The following is a 10,003-nucleotide window of genomic DNA, read 5'->3' on the forward strand; positions in this document are numbered from 1 at the left end:
GAGATAACAATGGATATTTGGAGGATCCAGAATTTCGAAACTTGTTGCTGCATAAAATTGATTTTTAAACTTCTGTCGCATAAAATTTCAGCCAGTTCTTCCAGTTCGTTTCCTGTGACACTGCTTATCAGTTATTTCAACATTAAACGGATTTCTGATCCAGTCAAAATTTTCAATATTATCTGGAATATCTTTCGAGAAATATTTGTCAAAATGTTCGGCTGGTGATATCAAATGTCGTTTAACATCTACAAGTATCAAATCAACATTAACTGAATGATTGCTGCTGAGATATTCGTCCAGTGTAGGGAACATATCTAAAGTTTTCTTACTAACTTTTGTAGTCCATATATTCAGTTTTTTTCTTGAAGGCTTGCATTTTGTCATGACTAAAGAAAATATTTGAATTTCTTCCTTGTAGAGATAATTTTATTTTTTACATGGTGGTCACCACTTATCAAGGCCCGGAAGCCACTCAGGGATAAGGGTTATTGCAAGTACAGTACGTTAGTGTGGAGATTTGATGAAGTGTTTACTTAAGGTGGTGGTTCATTTGGAATTTGTTAACGTTGGACTTGAAGACATCCAGGTTGTAGTCAGGTGGGAAGCAGGCAGACGGAACAGAGTTCCACAGGCGTGCAGTTCTAAGAAAGAAACTTTGTTCATGGAATCCATGTTTTGATTCAGTTCATTAAGTTTGTTGAATATATCTGCCAGATAAGCAACTTTGCAAAGCCAAATTTTATCGGCCATTATCGAAGCCAGTTCAGCATCATGTACACACAGAAACATCAACAGTTCTTCTCTAAGTTCAAATAAACGCTGGATTACTTTACCTCGTGATAGCCGTCTTACCTTTGTATGAAACAACAGACTTGAATGTTCATCCCCCCTCTCACCACAGAGTATTGCAAAGAAACGACTAAACAGTGGTCTGGCTTTAATAAAATTTATCGCTGATATACAAGATGACAAGACACTTTGCTTAGTTCGTATTGGACGGACTTTGTTAACGGTGTCCACGAACTTGCTGATTTTAATAATCGAATTTTAATCGACTTATATTCTTGATCGACTTTTCATCGACTGTATATATTTTAACTTATCGCCGTTTACTGTATATTTTAGTTTTCACTTTTAATTCTCATTTTCGCTTCTTCGGGCTTTTACTTCAACACCTGATGATGATTCGCGGACGAATCGAAAGCGCTCGTGACGTATATATATATATATATATATATATATATATATATATATATATATATATACACTTGTGCCCGATATTATTCATACCCCTCGGATCTTTGAGATTTCTATAAGAATATTGCTCAAACCAGAAGGTAGACAATATTAAAGGGATTTCAAACAATAAATCAAGCATAAGCATTTAATTTAAACTCAACAAATAAATAAATTATGCAAGTTTGAAACATTATACAAAGAAAAACAATAATGGCACTAGTTCAAAATTATTCATACCTCTCTTACTAATAGTCAATAGCATGCCCTTTATTCTTAATAACTGCCTGTAACCGTTTTGGATATTTATCAACAAGGTTTTTACAAGCATCAACACTGATTTTTGACCATTCTTCAATGCAGTAGTTCTCCAAATCCCTCAAATTTCTAGGTTTCCGTTTTTTAACCTCAGTTTTCAATATGTGCCAGAGGTTTTCGATAGGGTTCAGGTCGGGACTCTGGCTAGGCCATTCCAAAACATTAATTTGATTATCCTCAAACCATTTCTTGACTATTTTGGCCGTATGTTTTGGATCATTATCCTGTTGAAGGACCCAGTTTGGTGCTAAATGGAGCTTCTCCGCATCCTGTCTAATGTTTGTCTGGAGTATCTCCAAATATTGTTCCTTCTTTATGGTTCCATCTATCTTGACCAAACTACCTGGACCACTAGCCGAAAAGGAGCCCAAAAACATTAGGCTACCACCATCATGTTTCACCGTGGGTATGGTGTTCTTTGGGTTGTAAGCTTCTCCTTTCTTCCTCCAAACGTAAGAAGCATCCATATGGCCAAACAATTCAATTTTTGTTTCGTCAGTCCACAAAATACTTGAGAAAACGGACTCTGGAGAATTCACATGGGTCATAGCAAACTTTAGACGTGCTGCAAGGTGTTTTCCGGTGTGCAATGGAGTCCTTCTTGGTCTTCTTCCTTTCAGACCATTTTCATGCAGAGTCCTTTGCAATGTTTGCCTTGATATTTTTATGCCAGAAGACTCCAGATTTTCTAAAATGTCCTTAGTAGTGGTGGTTGGATTTGCATTAACACTTCTTACAATATTCCTGGTGGCTCTAGCAGACAGTTTCCTTTTCCTTCCTCTACCAATCAAGTTGTTTGTTGTGTGGTGGCTCTGGAATTTTTTGATGATGCTCTGTACTGTTGATGTAGGGACCTCAAATTTCTTGGAAATTGACTTGTAACCTAAACCATCCTTATGTGAATTCACAATTTTAGTCCTAAGATCATTACTAAGCTCTTTTTTCTTCCCCATTCTAATAATTTTTATTCTTTTATTGGTTTTCAGTTGATATCATTTTAATTTCTGAAAAATGCAAAAAACGAAATGAAATTAATCAAAGGTTGTATAAAAGCATTCAAAATAAGAATCAAACAGGAAACAAACAGTCAGAAACTCGATTAATACTGAAAAAATAAGGGGGTATGATTATTTTTGAACATTGCAGATTTTATAAATAGCTGTATATTTCTTTTATTACAAGTATCCCGAGATTTTAAAATGACGAAAATGATCAGAAGAGGTTTATTAAGAATATGTATCAATATGGACGTAAACAATAAATTCTTACAAAGTTACACCTAATAAACTCAATTTTCAAGGAGGGGTATGAATAATATCGGGCACAAGTGTATATATATATATATATATATATATATATATATATATATATATATATATATATATATATATATATATTTGAAAAATTTTCCGGGGGGTACAGAATTTTATAACGGCTAAATACAGACCAAAAAGCATAATGAATTTAAAAAATAAAAAAATGAAAATAAAGGTTAGCTAACCAGGTTTCGTTCCTCACTTATCAAAGCTAAATCGAGGAAAATGCGATTTAAAACAAACAAACAAAAAAAGTCATGAATATGGCTGGCGTAGAAAAAAAAAAACAGAAATAAATGGGTGAAAAATTACATAGAGACTAAATTAAGTCTTGGAAGATTTTCTTTTTGCTTGCAAAGAGAAGGTCTCAAAGACTTAATAAAAAGAGTCTCTAAAATTTTCAAATGATAGGGAGAGTGCGACTTACTAAGGATCGTAAACATGTCAGCACTGAAATTCGTGGCACACGCATAGTTATTTATAAGATGGTCGCAAATCGCAGAACCGTACGTATTACTCAGAACATCCGAGGGTGAAAAATTTGCATAACGAATCTTTGAAGGCACATGCTGTTTCAAACGAAAATCTAATCTTTGCGATGTTCGCCCAACATAGTGCGCACTGCAACTACATTTAAATAAATAAATAATAGAATTATTATGGTGAGCGGGGGAATAACATCTTTGCAAATAGACGGCAACATAGGCCTAGTTGAAAAAACAACACGCGCGTTCGATGCAAAATAACACCGTTGCACAAAGGAATTTGCTTAGCAAATCTGGCACTGATGTTACCTAGCCAAGATAGACGTAGGTACACAGGACATCTATTAGCTATAATTTTTTTGGGTTTATGAAAATTAGAAACTTTCTTATTGATAGTAGTTTCAACAACATCGAAGGGGTAACCATTATTACAAAGGGTCTTAGTGATAAATTTGAGTTCGTCATCTAAATTAACTTCAGAACAAATCATCAAGGCTCTATGTGCTAAAGTTTTGATTAAATTATATTTTTGGTTTATAGGGCAAAAAGAATCCCAACGCGTATAGAGACCCGTAAAAGTTGGTTTACGATAAACAGAAGTAAGAAAACACGAGGATGTCTTGGACACAAAGGCACCCAAAAACGGAAGATTAGAATTCGTTTCCTTGTCTACCGTAAACTTAAGGGCTGGATGAACATTATTAAGGGACACAAAAAAAGCATCCGCATTCGTCTCTATGTCAAATTAACAGAAAGTGTCGTCAACATAACGAAAATAAATGTCTGGTTTATGCAAACCAGACAATAGACCCTCTTCATGAAAACCCACAAAGATATTAGCCAACGCTGGTCCCAATGGGGAACCCATGGCCACACCATCCGTTTGTCTGCATATAATATCGCTGAAACTGAATTCTACCGACATGGTGGAGAATTTCATCAATTCTACAAAAATATTTTCTGATATTGGGGGGAGTCGGATATAAAGCGTCAGCACAAATATTATTAGTCTCTAATAATGGGACGCAAGTAAAAAGACTGGAAATATCGAAAGAACACATAAATTTGTCTGAATGAGTATCATTTTGTATAAAGTTAGCAAAGCTAAAAGAATCTTTAATACAATATGAACTATAAAGTTCCAAAACAGGTTCTAAAACAGCAGGTCAACCATTTTGCTAACTTATGTTGATAAGACCCTATTATAGATAATATGGGTCTCGACGGCACCCACTCTTTATGGGTCTTAGGCAAACCATACAAACGAGGGTGAATAGAACCAGTAGGACGAATTAAATCGGAAATGAAAGTAGGAAGAACACCACTTTTGACCCATTTGACAAGTTGTTTTTGGAACTTGGTCTCGATAGAAACAGTAGAATCATGAGTATCTACTGGACCCAATTTAACAAATTTAGAGGTGTCCCCCAAAATAGTCAACATTTTATTGACATAATCCTGGTGATCCATAATGACATCGCCAGAACCTTTATCGGGTTTTGTGATGACTAAAGATTTATTATGGCGAACTGCTTTGATTATACGATAATGTTCATTTCGCCATTTTGCTTCACAAAACGAAATGGGTGTGCCCGCATAAGAATGTGCGACGTCATTAAATTTCGCCTTAATATCACTGACCATAGAGTCGGAAACAGGAGAAAGTCTTTTTCCGAAACAGGAGAAAGTCTTTTTAATTGAGCAAAAAAAAAAAAAAAAAAAAAATTCAAATTCAGCATATATCTCTTAACGCTTTGGGGGTATGGGAGGAATGCAGAAGTCCAAGCCATGTGAAAGAATATTAAGTTCAAGCTCAGACAACTGCGCAGAAGAGAGATTTAAGACGTTCTGAGTAACAATAGGATTCGTCGGGCAACCATATTTTTTGAAGATCAAATGTTGCAAATTCTTTTGATTTTTTAACGATAACCTAGAAAGGCCACGTTCGTGAATTATTGCAACATATTTAGAAAAACTAATTTTGTCAAAAAACGACAAACTGCCAACCGAATCTTTCCACATTTCGTGATATTTTTTGTTTAAACGTGCCAGATTACAAGAAAGCTTAGAAAAAAATTAGATAAAATCACTTTCAATTTTCTGTCCAGGATGTAATTTAGCCCGTTCTATTTTAAATAAAATAAAAGCGGGACAAACTTTGTTGCTCAAGCACGAACTTAAGGTCTGATTTGCCTGAGCAGCCTTGATTTTACTTTTAATTTTTATTAATGCATTTAATCTATTGATTACATCAGGTGCGTACCTGGTCTTAAAATATTTGAAAATTTTCCGGGGGGCACAGAATTTTTTAACGGCTAAATACAGACCAAAAAGCATAATGAATTTAAAAAATAAAAAAATGAAAATAAAGGTTAGCTAACCAGGTTTCGTTCCTCACTTATCAAAGCTAAATCGAGGAAAATACGATTTACTAGACGATGTATTTAGCCATTATAAAATTCTGTACCCCCCGGAAAATTTGCCACATAAATAAATGATGAAATATAATTTAATAAGCATATCCCCCCCTCCATATATATATATATATATATATATATATATATATATATATATATATATATATATATATATATATATATATATATATATATAATTATTTTCACAGCCAGACAACATCGTAGTTCACAAGAGCCATGACAGCCAACAAACCGGAAGTCTAAGACTTGAGTTTCGCTCTCATTTTGGGCTCATCAGTCAGATACATCCGAACTCGGGATTTGAAACCCGAGCCCCTTGCATGCGAAGCGAGCACTCTACCAATTGAGCAAACATGCCACACACAAAAAGCCTATTAACTGACACAGACCGCGGCGAAATCCGGCAGTGGATTGAACCTACCTCGTGCAGAACATGTCTGGCTGTGAAAATACATGTTTATTCATTCATCTCAAAGTTTTACTTTCTGTATGACTACATTATTCACTGTTTGTGAGAATTAGTTTCGTGTAAAGATAAAAATGACGAAAAGATGCGCAGAAGCCCTGCATAGTAATCTTATTAAATTTTCCTGATAGAGAACAGCCCCTGTGAGATAATTTGGTCACACAAGGACCAAGCAGCCTTCAGGGTGCGTTAATTGTGTCTGACCTTTGAAAGACTTCTCCCATAGTCACTAGGATTTGGACAGCAACCCAGTCCCAGTAAGTTTCCTGGAACCAACAAAGAAAAAAAAAAGCCCTCTCTCCTCTCTCCTTCCTTTGTCCACAGAAGAACCGAGTACGGTTTTCTTACTGGAAAAAATGCAACTCGAAGAAAAGTGGCTGCTAATGAATTTCTTACTAAATTCCTTTCTTTACGCTAACATTTCTGAACTTTTGCCAACCTAAACCTAGCGGTGTAGCTAGCACAAATAAATACCTAAGTAGCAATAAATCTAGCAAATTGCGATTTGATTCTGACTAGCCATTTTCTCCTTTTTATCCTGCAACATGTTCTTCACACTAAAAATAATGTAATTTACTTCAATTTCTTTTTAAAAATTACTATTCTTTTTTATCTTGCAACATGTTTTTTATGCTAAAAATTATGTAATTCGCTTCAGTTTCTTTCTAAAAATAATTATGCCTGCAAAGAAGGTTATTACAATGGAGACAGTTTAATGACTTTTTCTAATGGTTTTTTTCTGTATATTTATACCCATTTCTGCTAAACATTAAGAGTCCGGCTGTAAAAAAAAGGAGGATTAGAACTGTATGTGACAAGCATGCGCAGAAGCGCTCAAGAATTGTATGCCAATGTCTAAGTTGGGCCTACCTACGGCAAAAATGAGTTCATCAAAAGGCTATAAAAAAGCCAATAACAGTCATTCAGTGAGGAACTCTCAAGGTCGCTCTGGTAACGTATCGTGTTGAATCATTGCATTCGGGATCGTGTTGAATATTCGGAGGTATTCAGATTCGAATTGACGGAGTTGTTTAGGATCGTGCCGGGTCGAATCGTCGGAGATGTTTGGATTCTAATCGATGGTATTGTTCAGGATTGTGTTGCGTTGAATCAACGGGGGGATGTTCGGGTTCAGACTGACGGAGTTGTTCGGGATTGTGTTGCGTCGAATCAACAGGGGATGTTCTGGTTCAAATTGAGGGAGTTGTTCGGGATCATGTCGCGTTGAATCAACAGATGGGGGTCGGGTTCAAATTGACGGAGTTGTTCAGGATCGTGTTGGGTCACGTGGACAAAATTGTTCGAGACCGTATTGCCGCATGTTATATTTTTTGTTCTCTCTTCCCTCGTGAAGCAACACTGTAGCGATTGTAAATATTGACATTTATTTCCTCTGGCAGAGAGTAGTCACTGTAAGTTGATTTGGGCACACGAAGTCCAATCAGTCTCCAGAGTGTATTAATTACATCTGGATTTAGACAGCAACCTAGAAAGACATCTCTCCTACTTTTATCCATCGGGCAGTCAAGTAGTGCCATTCTCCACTGTAAGAAATACAGTTTGAAGAAAAAATGTAGCCAAAAAAACTTTTTTTTATTTAGTTCCTTTATTCTCTCTGACACTGTCCTACGTTTGGCAACCTATACCTAACGGTGGAGGTCACTCGAATAAATGGTTGTTAATTATAAAAGTGCTTTGTTCGTCATTCATTTTACATCTTTTTTTTTTTTGTTTTGTTTAATTTTTTTTACCAAAGCGTTATCATGTATCAAAAGGCATGGGTGCACTTGAGGATAAAAATTTAAGAGATTGGAGAAACTGTAACGCTTTTTTTGTATTTGTTCACATTAGGCTTGAAGACGACCATATTGTAGTCAATTGGGAAGCAAACTCGTAGTATCTTATTATATATATTTTTAATCCTTTAAGAAGAAGTTTTATAATTTATGTATTCATTTTTTGCGGACTGTTATCCCCATCTTCATGGTTGTTGTTGTTGTTGTTGTTGTTGTTATTTCACCACGTTTCGGCCAGCTCATCCTCTGGCCTTCTTCAGGTGATTAACTGCGACGGGATGAGAATGCTGAGTCTCTTAACTGTGTCCCCAGTAATTACTGCCTTCCATAGTTGTTGTCTCACCATGCTTTGGCCAACTAATCCTCTGACCTGCTTTGGGTAGGATTGAAACCGCTATCTTTAGACAATGGTCACCTGGAACCGTAGGGACTCAACGCCTCTTATTCATCTGAAGAAGGCCAGAGGATAAGTTGGTCGTTGTTGAAACAACTATGTAGATGAGGATAACTGTCTACAAAAAGTAAATACTCGTTGTATCTTGCTCCACAGATCGAATGTTCTTGGAAAGAAACGAATTCATGGAATTTTGTTTGTTTGTTTTTATAAGGAGAGAGAGAGAGAGATAGAGAGAGCGAGAGAGAGAGAGAGAGAATGGAAAGTTCTTTACTGCGTTTTTATTTTTTGGAAATCGACTCAGACAAGGCATGAAGCCATTTGATGTAAGAAACTGAAAGAAAAAACAAAAAAAAAACAAACAAAAAAAACAGTACTTCAAGGTAAAAAAAAATACCAACGATAAGTGTTAGGTGGAATATATTTTGACCCAGAAGACAGCAATTCTTCCCTCTTTGTCAGAAACATCACTCATGGAATGTGAGGACTAAAGGACAAAATGGTAGCCTTCTTCAGTCTTGAGAAAGTATGAACACCTACTGTAAAGGTGCATGCACATGGAATTTTTGTGGCAAGACTTGCGCCATCTCTAACCACACCTGAGTCGACGCTGTTAAATACCAGTGGCAAGTGGAGGTTCAGGACGACTGGAAACAATGCTGAGATAAGCAGAGAGTACTTACAGCACCTAGAATTCCAAATGGTCGCCCATCCAGTACTAGCAAAGCTTAGCGTTGCTTGACGACTGGAAACAATGCAGAGAGAAGCAGAGAGCACATATAACACTTAGAATTCCTAAATGGTCACCCATCTGCTACTAGCTAGGCTTGGCGTTGCTTAACCAATGGAAACAATGCTGAGATAATCGGAGAGAACATACAGCCCCTAGAATTCCTAAATGGTCACCCATCTGGTACTAGCCAGGCTTAGCGTTGCTTAACCAATGGAAACAATGCTGAGATAATTGGAGAGAACATACAGCCCTAGAATTCCTAAATGGTCACCCATCTGGTATTAGCCAGGCTTAGCATTGCTTAACCAATGGAAACAATGCTGAGATAATCGGAGAGAACATATAGCACCTAGAATTTCTAAATGGTCACCCATCTGGTACTAGCCAGGCTGAGCGTTGCTTAACAAGTGGGAACAATGCCGAGATGAGCGGAGAGCGCCTAAAATTCCCCAAAATGGTCACCCATCTTGTACTAGCTAGGATCAGCTTCGGTGATCTGACAAGAACTGGTGTGTCAACGTGATTATGTTGTGTATAAACGGACAACATAAATGGGAACGAGTTACACGTTTGCCGAAAGTAGACGCAAATTTTACTTTTTACTCTCAATATCTTTTATATATTTTTTCTGTTTCACAACAGACCCATTTGGGTTCGCGAACAACACATTTTTTTTTTGTATACTTCATTATTCACAAATTTTTCTTTTGTTTTTATTGGCATGCTTGTATTTTGAACGCACAAATATAAAGGATAACTTGCACCAAGTGTCGGCCAAACACCATTGCGTCAAAAGATGAAATTAGTTTGTTGAAGGC

The sequence above is a fragment of the Euprymna scolopes genome, chromosome 34 (genome assembly GCF_053919585.1).
Source record: "Euprymna scolopes isolate OS-2025 chromosome 34, ASM5391958v1, whole genome shotgun sequence".
NCBI lineage: Eukaryota > Metazoa > Mollusca > Cephalopoda > Sepiida > Sepiolidae > Euprymna > Euprymna scolopes.